Raw genomic sequence first — 20,919 nt, forward strand, 5'->3', positions numbered from 1 at the left:
AACTACAGACTGCAGTAGATACCCATAGCTCTGCTGTGGCCCGTAGTGGACAAGTGAGATCTTGCGGGCCCTGACGGTGACAGAGCTGCGAATATAGGTGATCCTGCTCCCGGCAGCTGGGAAAGCCCATAACACCGCTGCAGACCCTAAGGAGGGAGCATGTCTAGGTGATCTGTGATAGTAGACAACAGCAACCTGAGGCCCCCTTGTGATTGTCCCCACAGCTGACGAGGGAGCCCACAGGACCACTGTGACTACGAGAACCAGTGGAGCCAGGTCCAGGCTGCAACAGCTGACAGGGATCCTGGTCAGTGCAGATCAATAAACAGCGGAAGCAGTGGAAGCAGTAACTAAACTCTATCTCTATGCTGAGGCACAAATCCATGCCATCAAGCAGTATGAAAAAATATATTAAATCTCCAGAACAGAAAGAAAATGACAATCACCCAGAAAACAATCCCTAAGACAATGAAATATACAACCTAAATGACAATGAATTCAAAACAGCCATCATTAAAAAACTCAACGAGTTAAAAGAGAATACAGATAGACAACTCAGCGAGTTCAGGAGCTATGTCACAAAAGAACTTGATACCATAAAGGAGAACCAATCAGAAATACTGGAGATGACGAACACAATGGAGGAGATTAAAAAAAATCTGGACTCTCTGAACAGTAGGGTCAATAATATGGAGGACAGAATTAGCAATTTGGAGGACAGGAATATAGAAATGCTGCAGGTAGAGGAGGAGAGAGAACTAAGACTAAAAAGAAATGAAGAAACTCTCTGAGAATTATCTGACTCAATTAGGAGATGCAACATAAGAATTATAGGTTTCCCAGAGGGAGAAGAGAAGGAGAAGTGGGCAGAATGCCTGTTCAAAGGAATAATGGCTGAGAACTTCCCAAACCTGGGGAGAGAGATGGAACTCCATGTGACAGAAGTGAATAGATCTCCAAGCTTTATCAATGTAAAAACACCAACCCCAAGGCATATAATAGTGAAGCTTTCAAAAGTAAATGACAAAGAGAAAATACTAAGGGCAGCAAGGCAGAAGAAAATAACCTACAAAGGAACCCCCATAAGGCTGTCAGCAGATTTCTCAGCAGATACCTTATAGGCTAGAAGAGACTGGCATGATATATTCAAAACCCTGAAGGACAAAAACTTTCAGCCAAGAATACTCCATCCAGCAAAAATATCCTTCAAATGTGACGGAGAAATAAAAACCTTCCCAGACAAAAAAAAAGTTAAGGGAGTTCATTGCCACAAGACCTCCCCTACAAGAAATGATCAGGAAGACCCTCATACCCGAAAAATCAAAAAAAGGAAAGGGGCTACAAAACCCAGAGCATAGGAGATAAGTAGAAGGACAAAATAAGAAAGTTTCAGCTCTCCATCAGAACAGGTTACCAAAAGTTAAGTATAACATTAATGATAAAAGGAATGGAAACAAGAAGAATAAATATAATCTTGTCATTTTAACCACAAACTCACAACACAAGAAGGAAGAAAAAAAGATCTGACAATAACAACCTAGAAGGGGAAGAGGAAAAGGATGGAATGTCTTAATCTAAGGAAATAAGAGGCTATCTGAAAATGGACTATCTCATCTATGAGACGTTTTACACAAACCACTTGGTAACCACTAAACAAATAACAAGAACAAAGACACAAATTACAAATAAGAAGAAAGCCAATATAGAAATCTACCTACCTGAATTAGTAGTCCAAAAATCATGGGACGGGAAACAAAGGAAATGCAAAAGGACCAGAAAACAAGTGATGAAATGGTAGTGTTAGGCCCCCACATTTCAATAATCACTCTAAATGTAAACGGTTTGAACTCTCCAATCAAAAGACACAGAATGGCAGGATGGATTAAAGAACAAGACCCAACAATATGCTGCCTCCAGGAAACACACCTCAGCCCCAAAGACAAACAGAGACTCAGAGTGAAGACATGGAAGAAGATACTCCAAGCTAACAATGAACATAAGAAAGCAGGTGTTGCCATACTTTTATATCAGACAAAGTAGACTTCAAAGCAAAATGGATAAAGAGAGAAAAAGAGGAATAGTTTATAATGATAAAAGGGACATTTAACCAAGATGACCTAACACATAAATAGATATGCACCCAACACAGGAGCACCAAAATTTGTAAAGCAACTATTAACAAAACTAAAAGGAGACATCAACAACAATACAATAATAGTAGGGGACCTCAACACCCCATTAGCACCAATGGATAGATCATCTAGACAGAAAGTCAACAAGGAAATTATAGAATTAAATGAAAAACTAGACCAGGTGGACTTAATAGATATATATAGAACACTCCATCCAAAAACAGCGGGTTACACATTCTTCTCAAGCACGCATGGAACATTCTCAAGGATAGACCATATCTTGGGAAACAAAGCAAGCCCCAACAAATTCAAGAGGGTTGAAATAATATCAAGCATCTTTTCTGATCATAATGCTATGAAACTAGAAATCAACGATAAGAATAAAGCTAGGAAAGGGGAAAAAATGTGGAGACTAAACAACATGCTACTGAACAAACAAGGATTATTGAAGAAATTAAAGAAGAAATCAAATATTATCTGCAGACAAATGAAAATGAAAACATGCCATATCAACTCATTTGGGACGCAGCAAAAGCGGTCCTAAGAGGGAAATTCATTGCAACACAGGCTCACCTCAATAAACAAGAAAAATCTCAGATAAGCAATCTCAAATGACACCTAACAGGATTAGAAAAAGAAGAACAAACAAAGCCCAAAGTCAGTAGAAGGAGAGAAGTGATAAAAATTCTAGCAGAAACAAACGATATTGAAACAAAAAAGACAATAGAAAGGATCAATGAAACGAAGAGTTGGTTCTTTGAAAAAATAAACAAAATTGACAAATGCTTAGCCAGACTCACCAAGAAAAAAAGAGAAAAGACTCAAATAAATAAAATTCGAAATGAGAGAGGGGAAATCACAATGGATACCACAGAAATACAAAGGATCATAAGAGAATACTATGAAAAAGTATATGCCAAAAAATTTGACAACCTAGAAGAAATGGACAAATTCTTAGACTCTTACAACCTCCCAAAACTGATGCAAGAAGAAATAGAGAATCTGAATAAACCAATCACAAGTAAAGAAATCGAAACAGTAATCCAAAACCTCCCCAAAAATAAAAGTCCAGGACCAGACAGTTTCTCTGGAGAATTCTACCAAACATTCAAAGAAGATTTAATACCTATCCTTCTCAAACTATTCCAGAAAATTGAGGAAGATGGAGCACTCCCTAACACATTCTATGAAGCCAACATCACCCTGATCCCAAAACCTGACAAGGACAACACAAAGAAGGAAAACTACAGGCCAATATCACTGATGAACATAGATGCAAAAATCCTCAACAAAATTCTGGCAAACCGAATACAGCAATACATCAAAAAGATTATACACCATGATCAAGTGGGATTTATACCAGGGACACAGCGATGGTTCAACATCCACAAGTCAATCAACGTGATATGCTACATTAATAAAATGAGAAACAAAAACCACATGATCATCTCAATAGATCCAGAGAAAGCATTTGACAAGATCCAACATCAATTTTTGATTAAAAAACCCTCAATAAAATGGGTATAGAAGGAAAGTACCTCAACATAACAAAGGCCATATATGACAAACCCACAGCCAACATCAAACTCAACGGACAAAAACTGAAAGCCATCCTTCTGAGAACAGGAGCAAGACAAGGGTGCCCACTTTCACCACTCTTATTCAACATAGTACTGGAGGTGTTGGCCAGAGTAATTCGGTAGGAAAAACAAACAAAATGAATCCAAATAGGCAATGAAGAAGTAAAACTCTCACTGTTTGCAGATGACATGATCTTATATATAGAAAACCCCAAAGAATCCATAGGGAAACTATTAGAAATAATAAACAGCTACAGCAAAGTTGCAGGTTATAAAATCAACATACATAAATCAGTAGCATTTCTATATGCTAACAATGAATGAACAGAAAAAGAACTCAAGGACTCAATCCCATTCACAGAGGCAACAAAAAGAATAAAATACGTTGGGATAAATTTAACCAAGGAAGTGAAAGATCTATAGAATGAAAACTACAAGACTTTCCTGAAAGAAATCGATGACGACATAAAGAGATGGAAAGACATTCCATGTACATGGATTGGAAGAATAAACATAGTTAAAATGTCCATACTACCTAAAGCAATATACAGATTCAACACTATCCCAATCAGAATCCCAATGACATTCTTTACAGAAATTGAACAAAGAATCCTAAAATTCATATGGGGCAACAAAAGACCCCAAATTGCTAAAGCAATCCTTAGAAAGAAGTACAAAGCCGGAGGCATCACAATCCCTGACTTCAAAGCATACTACAAAGCCACAGTAATCAAAACAGCATGGTACTGGCACAAAAACAGGTGCACAGATCAATGGAACAGAATTGAAAGCCCAGAAATAAAACTGCACACCTATGGACAGCTAATCTTGAAGAAATGAGCTGAGGGCCTATGATGGAGAAAAGAAAGTCTCCTCAACAAATGGTGCTGGGAAAACTCGACAGCCACATGTAAAGGAATGAAAATTGACCATTCTTTTTCACCATTCACAAAAATAAACTCAAAAGTGATCAAAGACCTAAAGATTAGGCCTGAAACAATAAGTCTGCTAGAAGAGAATATAGGCAGTACACTCTTTGACAGCAGTTTCAAAAGAATCTTTTTGGATACCATAACTCCTCAGATGAGGGAAACAATAGAAAGAATAAACAAATGGGGCTTCATCAGACTAAAGAGCTTCTTCAAGGCAAGGGAAAACAGGATTGAAACAAAAAAACAACCAACTAATTGAGAAAAAATATTTACAAGTTATTTATCTGACAAAGGGTTAATCTCCATAATATATAAAGAACTCACAGAGCTCAACAACAAAAAATCAAACAACCTGCTCAAAAAATGGGCAGGAGGCATGAACAGACATTTCCCCAAAGAAGATATACAGATGGCCAATAGACACATGAAAAGATGCTCACCATCACTAATCATCAGGGAAATGCAAATCAAAACTATACTAAGGTATCACCTTACACCTGCTAGAATGGCAAAAATAACCAAAACAAAAAGTGACGAATGTTGGAGAGGTTGTGGATAAAAAGGAACCCTCATGCACTGTTGGTGGGAATGCTAACTGCTGTAGCCACTATGGAAAACAGTATGGAGATTTCTCAAAAAGTTAAAAATAGAAATACCTTACGACCCAGCCATCCCACTACTGGGTATCTATCCAAAGAACTTGAAATCAGCAATTCCAAAAGTCCCATGCACCCCAATGTTCATCGCAGCATTATTTACAATAGCCAAGACATGGAAGCAACCTAAGTGCCCATCAACTGATGATTGGATAAAGAAGTTATGGGATATATATATCATGGAATACTGCTCAGCCATAAAAAAGGACAAAATCGTCTCATTCACAACAACATAGATGGACCTTGAGAGAATTATGTTAAGTGAAATAAGCCAGACAGAGAAAGATGAACTCTGTATGACTCCACTCACAAGTGAAAGTTAAACATAGAGACAAAGAGAATTGATTGGTGGTTACCAGGGGAAAGAGGGATTGGGGGGAGGGCACAAAGGGTGAAGTGGTACACCTACAACATGACTAACAATAATTTACAACCGAAATTTCACAAGGTTGTAAACTATCATAATCTTAATAAAAAGTTAAAAACAAAATAAAACAAACAAAAACAAAAACAAAATAGATCTTTGGTGACTTTCCTCGTAGATTATTTCTGTGGGCCTAGCCTTCTGCCATGTTGTCCTAGCCTTTCTCTCTATGAACTCTTTCTTCTTCTCTGTTTTATACTCTTTCTTGCCCAAATATTTCTTCATTTTTTTTAAAAAAGCAGAGTGGTTTCTTGGTCTCATTGTCTCTCTCCAACTCATACTTCCAGAGCCTCACCTTTCCTCCTCAAGGGGAACTGAGGCACTGCCTGTGAATAATACTTCCACCTCGACCACAGCAATTTTCAAAGTTGCCTCTAATGCTTTCTCAGATAATTGGGGTATAAATAAATAATAATGTTATGTGTGTGTCACACAGAAAGGCCTACAGATGTCCATCAAAGACACATAAACGTTCACAGCAGTGTTATTTGCAATGGCGAAAACGTGGAAACGACCAAACATTTATCAGCCACAGAATGAATAAATAAATCACAGTATTTTCAAACATTGGAATAAAATATCGCAATGAAAATAAATGCTGCCACCTGCAGGGACTTGGGTAAAGCTCACAACTGCAGTGCTGAGCAGAGGAAGCTGCACACAAAGAAAACGTGTTGTTTGATCTGTTTTAAATAAGTTTAGAAATAGGCAAAACAAATCAACAGTGTTACAAATCAGGGCGGTTGGCTCCTTTTTGGGAAGAGGGCATCGTAGCTGGAAGGAGGCTTGATGGGAGTTCCAGGGCCTGGGGGTACTCTGCTTCTTGACACTCGTAGAGGCTGCAAAAGTGTGTTCACCTTGGGGATGTTCACTGAGCTGACCCTTGTAGTTTGTATATTATGCTTCAACTGTGTAGTTTATTAGTTTATTTTTTAAAAGATGAGTCAAATATTCTATTTCACAGTTGAGCAAGCTAAATTAAAAATATTGAGTTATTTGCCATTAAATCAGAAGTGGAATGAAGACCCCCTGCTTCTGTATGATTACTACTGCTTGCTTTCTTCCTTCTATGGTTTGGTGAGGAAGATTGGCCCTGAGCTAACATCTGTTGCCAATTTTCCTCTTTTGGCTTGAGGAAGATTGCCCTTGAGCTAAGGTCTGTGGTGATCTTCCTCTATTTTGTACATGGAACCCCACCCACAGCATGGCTTGATGAGCAGTGTGCAGGTCTGCTACCGGGATCTGAACCTGCAAATCCCAGGCCTCCAAAGCAGAGTGCATGAACTTAACCACTACACCACGGGGCCAGCCCCCTACTACTGCTTTCAAAAAGTGGTTTACTTAGCATCCACTTATGTGATTAAACTTTTTATGATGCTCCTTATCCTTTAATTTTTCTCTAAAAAGCCATGGCCATATAGTACATATTTTCAGCTTTCTGGGACATATCATCTCTGTTGTAATTATTTAGCTCTGCCATTGCAGTCTGAAAGGAGCTATGGACAATTCATAAGTGAGTGCGTGTGGTGGTGTTCTCATAAAACTTTATTTATAGACAATGAAATGTAAATTTTATTTAATTTTTACATATCATAAAATATTCTTCCTCTTTTCTTTCTTTTCAGCCATTCAAAAATGTAAAAGCCATTCTTAGTTCCTGGGGGGCAGGCTGGATTAGGCTGTGGGGCTGTTTGCAACCCCTGTTTTAGAGGCATGATTGCACTGCTGATGTCGGTCCATTTAGGTCCATAACTTATGTATTTCCTTAAACACGTGGGCACGGAAACACCCAGCCCACATTGTGAGGCTCTTCAAACTACAACATTTCCAGATTATTTAGCACATCACTAATTCCATGGCTCATAAATTAAGCTGGAAAGTTCCCTGAAGAACAGTTTTGTCCACAGTCTCTCTGTTGTTTTTTCTTTCATTTCTTCCCTTTGCAATTAATGAGAATAAACAAAATGTCCTGGGATCAGAACAAAAAGTGTCACCAAATCTCAACAGCTGTTGAGCCATCTGTTATTGACAAAGGGTTTGATTAGCACCCTAGGGCAATGAGGCCATTCTAGCGCTGGATGTCGTAGGAGGAAGAGGAAATTGAAGGCACAGCTAACCAGTAATGGACATCACCATTGACAACAGAGTGCAACTCACTTGGGAGAAGACGTACATAACAAAAGAAGTAGTAATTTGAAGATTACTGATAAATTATCATTCTTACGAACTTTTATGTTCATTTCAGTAAAAATATTAAAAGAAGGCATGGCATGTGACAAGAAACAACTAGGAAAGTTACTTGTAAATTTGTGAAAGCAAAATTTAATGGTTTATATGTTATTGATTCTCAATTGGTTTCCTGGGGCATGCATGCTATAAATCCCCCACAAACGTGGTCCTGGACTTTGCTAACAAAGTTTTGACTACAACTGAGAATAGAGACTATTTTAGCAATCTCTGGAAGACTGAACCCACAGCTGAGTGTCATAAGATGTGGTGAGGATTGGGGCAGTACTTGCCACAAAGAACACATGGGAGGTGCGTATATCACCAAGTTGGCACAAAGAAAAAGCTCATGTTTACTGGAACAAGTGATAATTTGTCCTGGTGAGTTTATGGGATGGAAGTTAAGGCAGTAAACACTTCAACTCAAATAGCAGATAGTGCTGAAGGTCAGCCAAGGGAGCACTGTAGTCATATGTGGATACAACTGCACTCCTCTGAACACACAGCCAAACATTCTAGTGCTCAAAGTGCGCCAGGAACACACTCGTGGTCTAAACATGTGATTCTCAACATGGCCACTGCTGGGACCTTGGGCAGAATAATTTTTTGTTGCAAAGAAAGCCTCACATGCTTTGCAAGATGTTCATCATCCATGGCCCCACCCGCTAAAGGACAATATTATCCCCTAGTTGTTGTGACAACCTAAACATCTTCACATGCTTCCACGTGTGGTGTAGCACCACCATCCTGGGCCAGAACCACTCATTTAAGTCATACATTTCTTCTAAGTCACCAGCCTCACTCATGCTGGACATTTGCCCAGCTACTTGTTGGATGGATGGTTCATACACAACTAGAGTTTGCAACAGTGGGTATCTTGGCCATACCACATAAAGATATGAAAGGTTTCCTTCACCCTTCAGACAAATAAAGCAAAGAAGGCACATTAAGTAGAAGATGTGCTACCCCTAAAGCTAAAGCACATTGTGCCTTGTTCCCTCTTTGTATACAGGCTGGTACAGCCGAAGGCTGTGTGTGGCTATTCAAATAAGAGCAGCTTTTCACTAATTTCAATACATTTATTCTACTCCTTTTTTGGTGACACATATTGTTTGTTCCCTCTTTCACACATCAGCCCTTCAGACGTTTAATTATGGTCTCTACAGGTACATCGCTTATTTATTTAGTTCACATGAACTAACATTTCATGCAAAGTAGTTTCTGCACACATCATTGCCCTTGTTGTCCTCTCAACACACTGCTGTTTGCCAATGTCCTTCTTAAGGTGTGGTGTCCAACATTACACCAATTACTGTGGCTGGTCACTCTAAGGTTGCAGTGGGTATTGAGTACTATGCCCCCCTTTGATCTGGATGTTAACTTCCTGTAAATGCAAATGAAGAAACGTATTAGCTATTTTAGATCACATGAGTTATTATTACTTAGTGTTGTATTTTTGGTTATGTAAAGCTCCTTTGGTTGTTTTTATTGGAATTACTGTTAGTTTTTCTCATCTTGTACTAAAATTATTGAAATTATGTTCCTATGTTTCAAACTTTATATTTTACTTTTACATTTTTTTCTTGTTGATGTTTAGCTTACTTAAACTTATGAGGAAGAGTTTGAATCCTGATTATGTCACCTACTACATTAGCAGCTGTTCTTATACTCGTTTCAAACACAATTTTGAGAAGCATGATTTTTATGTCTTTGTCTAAATTATCATAAAAATGTTGAACAGGGCAGAGCCAAGGGTAGAATTCTATAGCAAATCACTAGAAAACACTCTCCAGGTTGATACTTATTAATCAGCAATGTAGTTATTATCCTCAATAAACAATAATCCTACCCAGCTATTTTATCTAATTCACACCTCTGAATCTTACCATGTAGATGGCTAAGAACTCCCCAAATCCCTTGTCAAAATCAATACATGCCCTCACTCTCCTGATTTGGTAGTCTAGTAAGCAACTGATATGAATTACATTTATTTAACTTTAGGTTAGCAGTATCTTCTTTTCTAAATGTTCCCAAATTATCTGTTTACTAATATATCCTACAGACTTACCATTCATACGTATTAGCACCAACAGTTGTTTCACGACTATGTTTGACATTTTAATGTAGAATTTTGACCCTAACCCTAACCCTAACCCTAACTCTAACCCTAGTGGTTAAAGTCTGGTGCTCACTGCTTGGTGGCTCAGGTTCAGTTCCTGGTCACGGAACCACATCACCGTCTGTCAGTCGCCATGCTGTGGCGGCAGCTCACACAGAAGAACAAGAAGGACCCACAACTAGAATATGCGACTATGTACTGGGGCTTTAAGGAGGAAAAAAAAGAGAATTGGCAACAAATGTTAGCTCAGGGTGATTCTTTCCCAGAAAAAAAATCACATCTGTTAAAAAATAAAAGTACAAACAAAAAATTAAGTGAAAACATTTTATTTTAAATTTGGATTGGAAATATTAACAAGAACTCATGACATATTTTCTCTAAACCACATTTCCTAGCTCCGTCTGCTGAAACAGTCCTGAGATGACGCCTTGTAGCATCCAAGCTGTGGTCTTTATTTATTTATTTTGCTGAAGAAGACTGGCCCTGAGCTAACATCTGTGCCCATCTTCCTCTATTTTATATGTGAGACACCTGCCGCAGCATGGCCTGACGAGCAGTGTGTAGGTCCATGCCTGGCATCCAAATCTGTGAACTATGCTGCCGAAGAGGAGCATGTGAACTTAACCACTGTGCCACAGGGCTGGCCCCTAAATGGTTTTTTTCCCAAGAAAAGAAAGCAGAATTTCTGGCAGAAATGAGTATTTCCAGGTCCAGCACAGAAAGTGTACAAGAGGAGTCTGAAAGATCCTGTCATACGAGAAAGTGAGGAGACTACCCAGGACCAGGACGAGTTGTGACAGACAACACAGGCGCCCAGTTAGAGGCTTCCTCAGAAAGGAAGAACCGCTGTGCTGGATTAAAGCACAGTAAACACGTTAAGCCTCATGACTTTATAATGATGCTTAAATAGAAAAGCCGTGTTGGTTACCTTTGGAAAACGTTGCCGAACCAACTCCTTATTCTGAATCCCAGCAAATAAAAGCGTATCTATCTTTCCCGTGTGAAGAACCTTGGAGTGGCCATGTAGGTTATAAGGGGATATTGTTCTTTACTGAAGAATTCTAGCTAATAAATTAAGAAAAAATCAAATAATTAGAATATTATCACCGTATAATATCTAATAAAAAATAGATCCAGGCAAAGACTAGCAATAGCTGCCAAAAACATTTCAGCAGAAGAATCAGGCCAGCAATGCTGAACTCACAGAAAGAGGGACACCCAAATATTACATCCTCCTCGCAGAATCACACAACACCAGAGCTGTGACGTGTTCTCGTCAAAACATCGACCTGCATGCCAGCACACCTGCGCGTCTAACTACCCATTTACAGAATTGCAGGAGACGGAACAATGCGCCACCTGGCTCCATGGGGTACAGCCAGCAGGATCTAGAACACGGAAAACTCCAGAGGAGTAACAGTCTCATTTCTTCAATTAAAAAATAATCACAAGACGAAGAAGCGGGAAAGGGATTGTGTGAATTAAAGAGATTTAAGAAACATGTGAAGCACACGCAGCATGAGGACCTGGCTTAGTTCTTGATTGAGACAAACGGACTTGAAACAAAACATTGATAAAACAACTGGAGACATGTGAACATTGACTAGGTATTTGATGATATTAAAAATGTAATTGTTAATTTTAGAAAGAGAGATGATATTTTTATGAAAAAGAATCCCTTTCTTGTAGACATGTATACTAAAATATTCACAGGTGAAATGAAATGACTGATATTTGCTTCCCACTGGAAAGGGAGCCCTTGGCCCTCCAGAGTTTGTTTAGAATCTGCAGTTAGTATCGGAACAGCTGGGGCAAGCTTGAGAGCTAACATATTCACAAAGATATACCACCTGGAGAAGTGAAAAAGACATCACTTAGTGGATCGTTCTGCCTCTCCTCTATTATCCATTAACATTCCATTATCTGCCACCAGCAGGGAAAGGCATTCCTCATTTATTGCTTCCCTGGAGTTAGCTAAAAACATCTTGTTTGTTTTTCAGTTTGCCACAAGTTCAGCATATTCTGGGCTTAAACCTTGCCAGAGCTATTTTCAAGGCTTTATGTCACTTCTGTGATGTTTCTTTTTAAAACTTTGAGATCACCATATTTTTCTCTCCTTTTCTTTCTCAATACAGTTTGAATCTGCAGTTTGACTGTGTTTCACTGTGTCCGGTATTTCATTCCTCTGCTATTACTTATTCCAAAATGAAGAGGTCATTTCCAACCTACATTTCTATCATATCTATAGCACAAACTAGTCCAGTATAGAAGGTTAACAGCAGTTTAACATATCTCTTCTATGTTATGCGTGAGGACATTATCAGGAAGGCAAGAAATGTCCAAGAAAGAGAGAGAATTTCAGAAGTAGTGTATTTTTTTAAAGGGTTTGACTTTTAGCAGCTATCCGGATAAGTGGAACTCACTGTGCTGGGGCGACGCCCCTCCTTTCTTCTACGTGGGGATCTGTGAACACGTCATTGTTGTTTGTTTTCTCCCTAGTCTAGCTGCTCTCCACCAGATTGGCACAGTAGAGGTCGTGAATTAACAAACCCTATTCTTACACAACATCTCTGTAGCTGCTGTTCAGTTTTCATTTTCAAAATCACCGTCTTCAACAGAAGCAGAAGGAGAAGCAGCACCTGTGTCCCGAGTCCTCATTCCTGAGTAAGGCCTCAAGGTTGTGCAAGTTGAATTCCACCCCCTTCTCACAATGTTGTTTCTCACGATGAATCAGCAGAAATGAGTCCACGTCCAATATGGGTTTTATGTTTTGCCTGACTCAATTCAGAGCTATTTCTTCTCTATTAGATTTTTAAAAACAATTATTCTATCTCCATTATGAATCTTATTCTTTAATATCCCAGTGATCTAAGTAGTAGGTGCCATTTAATTACTTTTGTCAAAATTTTGACAAAAATTTTGTCTTACTCCATACACTGTTATGGAGAGGCAGCACATATTAATAGTGAGAACACCAAAAAATAGAAAAGAAAGAAAGAAATCACCAAAATACTTGTTGAAAATAAATGCTGGCACTCCGGCTCTAGAACTCACCAGCAGCGTGAATTACTAGTATACCGTTGAGCTTCACTAAGGCTGCAAATGACAAATGACATATCTTGGACTTTTGTTAATATCAAGTGTAAAAGTACTTTGCAAACATTTTATGTGTGTATGCAGCTACAGGTTCGGGTCATGACTCTTGATGGATCAGTCCTCAGTGCCGCGGCTTTTGTTCTTTCTCTTGCTTCCTTCCCGCGCACGTTTAGACACTGCCTCCCTCAGGACCTTTCCATACCAGTCACATTTCCATCCAGGAGGCTGGTGCTGAGACAGCCTCACAACCCTAGGTTTTCATTTTGTTCTGTAATTTACTGACTGCTTCCTCATCTGTACAGTTAGGATGCTAATTCTGACCTCACGAGGTTGTCATAAGGGTTAAAAAGGAAGACGATAAAGCAACCTGGATTTCTCGTGCTGGAATCTCTCCTGAACTCATACATCCAACGAAGTGGTAGATAACCCCCCCTTTGATTTTCACCATCTCTTTGAACGCAGTTCTTTAAAACTGAAGTCATTTTCTTAGACAAATGTCCTCCAGTGTTTTTTATCTTGGTGACTAACCCTATGATGCACCAATCAGCCCAAGCCAGAAATCCAGGGCTCTTGCATTTCATCAACAATTAAATCTTATTGAGCTGCTTTCCTTAAAAAATGTAAAGCTTGTGATTCTCGATTCCTCTTCTCACTAGCTTAGTTCATGCGCTTGCCCTTTCATTCTGGACTATTCTAACAGCCTTCTAACTCTTCTTCAGGACAGAATTCTCTGTCCTGCCTCCTTCACACTCGCCGGTGTTGGGAGCTGCTCTTTGGAATGCACGTCTGATCATCTAACGTCCTTGAAATGTTGAACAGTAGCGACAGCAAGCAAATGGCCTTATCCCTGACTCCCACAGAAGTTCATCTGCTGTTCTCTCCTTAAGAATAAGATCAGATTAAGGAAGCAGCCAGTGCGTCTTGTTTTATTCACTATTTTCCTCTTTTTTTAAGATCCAGAATTGCTGTTAAATTTTGCTAAGTGCCTTTTCAACACTGTGGAGATAATTGCATGATTTTTCTTTCCTTTGAGCTAGTAATAGATTTCCTAATATTGAACAATTTTTGCATTCCTGGAGTAAAGCTTACTTGGGCGTAGTTAAATTTTTTACACTGATAATGATAAGTAAGATTTCTTTGTACTTTCTTTTCCCCGTGTAAACTTTACAAATTTAGGCATCAATATTACCCCTGCATCTTTACACTGAATTTAGTTTTTTCTATCTTTCATACGATCGGAAACAGTGTAACAGCATTGGAATTGTGCGATTGTAAATGTTTAGTAGAATTACCCCCAAAAACATTTGGGTCTGGTGCACTTTACTGAGGTAGTTTTTAAAATTATTTTTTCTTATTTTTTTGATGGAAATCGGCATGTTTAGAGTTTTATATTTCTTCTTCCTTTTGTCAGTGTGATAAATTCTAATTTACTAGAAAGTTTTCTGCTTCCTTCAAGTTTTAAAATTTACTTGTTTATAATTGTGCAAAGTAGTCTTTTAAACTTTTTAAAAATTATCTACTTGTGTGATTATTTGACTTTTGTCATGTCTCGTTTTATTTATGCTCTTCTTTTTTTATCGATTATTTAGTACGTTTTTTGAAAAAGAATGCCCAAGCTCCAGGTTTTTCTTTATATATTGGCCCTACTGTTTTTCTGCTTTCTAGTTCATCAATTTTCAGTTGATACTTAAAGTGCATAGGCTAGATGTCTGTAGATGCATGAACTGGACTGTAGTACTCGACATAAAACATGAATGGTATGCATTCCATAAATACTTACTGAATGAAGTGTTGTTGTTTAGTGTATAGGAGAATATTTGAATACATCACACTCTTAAAAAGTACACTTGGTTTTTCTAGTATTTCACCAGGTTTGCCTTTTATGCCGAGTGATTGATCTGTCCCAATCATTTTCATCCAAAAATTTCAGATATAATTGTTCATGGGGTAAAATTTCACAACTAGAAGGAATGAAGTTGGTAGCTTCAGTGAAAAGTGCACTAAATTGACTACTTTGGAGATATTTGAAAGAAAGAGACGAAGATATTAAAGGCTGTTTGAAAAATAAAAAGGCTTTAACATTGTGAAATACAAGTCATTCACTGTGGTATGTTAAAATCTGACAATATTATTGCCTCTTCCATAGCTATTTTTAATCTTTTTGAGTAATATAGGATGATCACTATCAAATAATTGATAAAGTAATATTTCATGTGGCTTATAACAAATGTTATATTCTCAGAAATGACTCCAAGAATGAAGAAACCATAATGAGAGTCACCAAGAGGGACACAGAGAGGCCCTGTGGCTCATGGAAGAAGAGAGGACTTCAAGAATGAAGGTGATGAGAGTCACGAAAAGGAGTGCAGAGAGGCCCCATAGCTCACGGAAGGGGAAAGGGAATGAGAACAGCAGGAGGTGAGCACAGAGTCCAGGCACTGACTGCCACCGCCGACTGTGAATATGTGCAGTCACTCGGCTTCTTCTATCTCTACAATCAATGGACTGTCCCAATTGATCCCGAAGACTCTGTTTTAGATATGACAATTTAGGTTTTAAATAACTTGCACCAGCAATGAAAACGTTGGTTTTCAAGTATCTAATTAGCTCAGAATAATTGATATCTAGAGATTAAATGTGGATTAAGGTTGTCTGTGTGTTTGTGTTGTGGTATGGTGTGTGTGTGTGTGTGTGAGAGAGAGAGAGAGAGAGAGGGAGATTTAAAAGAAGGAAACTTGAAAGGGAAGACTTTTTAAAGTCTATGTTTTCTGATAAGAGTATGTCCACACTACCTTGTTTTTCATTTCCATTCTCATGGAATATTTTGTCCATTCCTTTACTTTTGGTCTGCGTGTGTCCTTAGACAAGTCTTAAGCAAGTCTGTTGCAGGCAGCGTCTAGATGGGTCTTTTTTTAATCCATTCAGCCTCTCTATGTCCTTTGACTGGAGAATCTAGTCCATTTACATTTAAAATACTTATTGGCAGATATGTACTTATTGCCATTTTGTTAATTGTTTTCTGGCTGTTTTGTAGTTCCTCTCTCTTATTTTCCTCTTCTCTTTCTCTTTCCCATTGTGGTTTAAAGACTTTCTTTCCTGTTATGTTTAGATTTCTTTCTAATTTTCTTTTGTGTATTTACTATTTGTGGTTTCCCTGAGGTTCATATTATAACATCCTTTGTATATAACAGTCTGTTTTAAGTTTATAGCAACTTAAATTCCAAAACTTTACATTTTCACCCCCCCCAACTTTTATATATATATATTTTTTAAAGATTGGCATGGAGCTAACATCTGTTGCCATCTTTTTTTCTTCTTCCCCCCAAAACCCCCGGTACATAGTTGTATATGGTAGTTGTAGGTCCTTCTAGCTCTGCTATGTGGGATGCTGCCTCAGCATGGCTTGATGAGCAGTGCTAGGTCTGTGCCCAGGATCTGAACCAGTGAAACCCTGGGCTGCAGAAGTGGAGCATGTGAACTTTACCATTTAGCCATGGGGCTGGCCCCCTGCTTTATATTTTTTATGTCATTTTTTATCTCTTTTTATTTTATGCATCCCTTAACTAATTATTGTGATTTTCATTAATTTTACTACTTTTATATTTTGAATTTCCTACTTTCTTTATAAGTGATTAATCCATTACCTTTACTACATATTTACCTTTTCCAGTGAGATTTTTACCTTTGTATGTTTTCTTATTATGAATTAATGTCATTTCTTTTCAGTTTAAAGAAGTTCTTTTAACATTTCTTATAAGACCAGTTTAGTGGTGATGAACTCCTTTAGCTTTTGCTTATCTGAAAAACTCTTAATTTCTCCTTTAATCTGAATGATAACACAGCTGGGCAGAAAATCCTTGGTTGGAAATTTTTTCCTTTCAGCACTTTGAATATATTGTGCCACTCTCCTCTGGCCTGCGAAGTTTCTTCTGAAAAATCTGCTGGTAGCCTAACGGGGTTTCCCTTGTATGTAATAAGTTTTCTCTCACTGCTTTTAAGATTCTCTCTTTCTCTTTTACCATTTTAATTATAATGTATCTTGATGTGGATCTCTTTGAGTTCATCTTGTTTGGAACTTTCTGGGCTTTCTGGATGTGGATGTCTGTTTCTTTCCTAAGATTAGGAAAGTTTTCAGTCATTATTTCTTCAAATAAATTTTATGGCCCTTTCTCTCTCTCTTCTTCTTCTGGGATCCCCATAATACGAATATTATTCCTCTTGATCTTGTCCCAAAGATCCCTTAAAGTATCTTCACGTTTTAAAATTCCTTTTTCTTTTTGCTGCTCTATTTAGATGAGTTCCATTGCTTTGTCTTCCAGCTCACTGAAGAAAGCTGGTTCTTTTATGTCTTCCAGTTTGCTGTTGAACCCCTCTAGTGTATTTTTCAGTTCATTTATTGTATTCTCCAGCTCTGTAACTTCTGTTTGGAACTTTCTCATATTCTTGATTTCTTTGTTGAAGACCTCACTGTGTACATCCATTCTTCTCCTGAGTTTGGTGAGCTCCTTAATGACCATCACTTTGAGCTCTTTATCAGGTAGATTGCTTACCTCCATTTCATTACTGTATTTTTTCTGTGATTTTGTCTTGTTCTTTCATTTGGAATGTATTCCTTTATCTCCTCATTTTGCTTGACTCTCTATGCTTGCTTCTATGTATTAGGCAAATCAACTACCTCTCTCTGTCTTGAAGGGATGGCCTTATGTAGGAGATGTCTCATGGGGCCCAGAAGCACAGTGCCCCCTGGCCCCCAGAGCTAGGCACTCAAGGGTCATCTCCTGTGTGGGTTGGATGTGCCTGCCTGCTGTGGTGGGGCTGCAGCTGTGGGGTGGAGGTGGACATGTCTCTCAGTGGGGCACTCACGTTGGCTCTAGCAGGTTAGAGGGAGTGTTCCACATGGTACCTGCCAGCCTTGGCATTAGCAAAGTAGCATGAGATCACAAAAATGGTGCACACCAGTGTCTTTGTCCCTAGAGAAAGTCCCAACAGTTTCCTTCCTCTTGGCAGAGGCTTTGAGATAAGTAAGCAAACCTCCTTCACACAGTCTAGTCATGTTTCAAAGACTGGTGTTTTTGCTCTGGGTCTGGGCATGAGTGAGTCTGCATGCCAGTCTAAGAGCAGGTTCTATGGTTTTCTTGGACATAATCCCTGTTGGTTTTCAAGGCCAGGCATTTTGAGGATTCATCCTTCCTGTGCAGGATCTAAGGGTTGGGTTGCCTGATGTGGAGCACCAACCACATCCTCTTCAGGGAAATGGCTTTATTTTTGAGATCCCTCTTAATTGTGGATTGCTGCACCTGGGGTGGGGTTTTTTTGGTGAGACCTTGTCTCTGCTGCTCCTACTCATCTCATTGCTGTCCTTTTATCCTTTGTTATGGAGGCTCCATTCATTCGGTTTCCAGATCTTTTTCCGAGGAAATTATTCCATATGTAGTTGTAGGTTTGTTGTGTCAGTGGGAGGAATTTTAAATGGAGTCCTCAATTAAGGCCTTATTACAAAGGGAATTCTTGATCAAGTACTTGAAGGAGGAGGGTAGATATTTGGGCTTCCCAGGCGGGACAAACACATCTTTGAACTTTTTATAATCAAATTTAATTTCCATATTAATAAGAGCTACTTCTATTATGTGCTGGGTAGGTTATATACATCACCTTTAATTCTTACAGTATCCGTCCAAGGTAAATATTATTTTAATTTTATAGAACAACAGGCCTTAGTTAATGCATAGCCCCAGAGGTAGATAAATATCTGTTATATTAGAAGAACATCAAAGAAATTTTTGTAGATGGAGCAAAGTGAGCAAGAAATAGAAGAGAAAGAGATTGGATTACAAAAGTTTGTAGGGTACAGATTATTTTGGTCTTGAAGGTGACCATACAGAATGAAATTTACTCTGCCATAGTTAAATTTTGAGCAGAGGAATGCTATGATAAGATTGATGTTTTCACCAGCTACCCTGGCTGGCTTCTCAGTTGAGAATCCTCTGTGGAAGCAGGGGGACCAGCAGGAGGTTCCAGCAGTGATCCAGGGGGAGGTGAGGGTGGCTTGGATCACAGTGGTGGCAGGGGAGGTTGGGTGTGGTTTGATTCTTGATAAATTTTGAACACTGAGCCAACAGAATTTTCTGACAGATTGAATGTAGGGTATGAGAGAAAGGGAAGGGTAAAGAAATGACTGTAAAGTTTTTGGTCTTTGCAACTGTAAGGATGAATTTTCCCCTGATAGAAATTGAGAAGAATATTGACGATACAAGGTGCTGGAGACAAATCGAGGCATATGTCTTGAAAATGGTAAGTTTGAGACACTAATTAAACATCAAGAGGTCTGGACAGGAGACATAGATTTGAGTATCATAAACATATGTTTAATATTGAATGTCAAGGGGCTGAGTCAGATTACTAAGACAATAAGTATAGATTAAAAAGGAAGTGTTTTGAATTATGAAATCTGGGTACTCCAAAGTAGAAAGATGGTGAGATAAGGAGGAACTGCCAAAGGAAATGGATTCTGAGTGTTCAGTGAAGTAGGAGAAAAACCAGGAGAGTGTGATATGTTGGAAGTTGTATTGGTCTACTTCAGCTACCATAACAGACTGCCACGAACTGGGGGCACAAACTACAGAAAGTTATTTTCTCACAGTTCCAGAGGCTAGAAGCCCATGATGAAGTGCTGGCAAATTTGTTTTCTGGTGAGGGCTCTCACTTTGTTTGCAGATGGCACCTTTTTGCTGTGTGCTCCTATGAACTTTTGTCTGTGTGTGCCAAGAGAGAGAACTTGAGCTCGGGTATTTTTTTTTCTTCTTATAAGGGCACCAGTCCTATTGAATTAGAGTTCTACCCTTAGAACCTCATTTAACCTTAATTATCTCCTTAAAGGCCCTGTCTCCAAAAAGGAGTCACAGTTGGGGTTAAGGCTTCAATATATGAGTTTTAGGGGGGCATAAGTCAGTCCATAAGATAAATCAAATATAGAAAATGTTTCAAGTAGGAGAGAGTGATCACACATGTCAAGTATGGCTTTTATCTACCTCTGAGTGATGCTGGGGCAAATGTGGTAGGTAGAGTGTTGGATTTAACTAGACTTGGAGTTGTGATGTGTGTGTATGATTCAAGGAAGTGATTGTAGCAATTGAGCTTAGAATCTAAGTTGGTAAGGTGGTGGTGAGTATATGATCCTTGAGTACATTCATTCTCATTCATTTACTCACAAACGTTTTGTGAGCATCACCATATACTCAGCACTGGGCTGGAGCTTAGGGAGTCAAACGAAGTAGGGCCTGGGGCAGGCCCAGTGGCACAGCCTTTAAGTGCACACGTTCCACTTCAGTGACTCAGGGTTCGCAGATTCCTATCCCGGATGCAGACGTGGCACTGCTCAGCAAGCCATGCTATGCTGTGGCAGGCGTCCCACATATAAAGTCAAGGAAGATGGGCACGGATGTTAGCTCAGGGACAGTCTTCCTCAGCAAAAAGAGGAGGATTGGCAGCAGAGGTTAGCTCAGGGCTAATCTTCCTCAAAAAAGAAAAACAAAGAAGTTGGGCCTGATTTCTACCTTTAAGGAATTTAGAGACTAGTTTGAGAAGAGCTGTAAATGGAGTATTATTTCACACACAGGAAAAATAAGTGCACATTTCTATCTTCAGTATCTGATTTAGCAATAGAATGAGAAGAAAATATTTAACATATTTCCAATAATTGTCATGATAAGAAGAGCTTTTTGTGCATTATGAGGCAATTTTTCCAAATTTCTTGT

Source organism: Equus asinus, chromosome 3, assembly GCF_041296235.1.
Source record: "Equus asinus isolate D_3611 breed Donkey chromosome 3, EquAss-T2T_v2, whole genome shotgun sequence".
NCBI classification, from domain to species: Eukaryota; Metazoa; Chordata; class Mammalia; order Perissodactyla; family Equidae; genus Equus; species Equus asinus.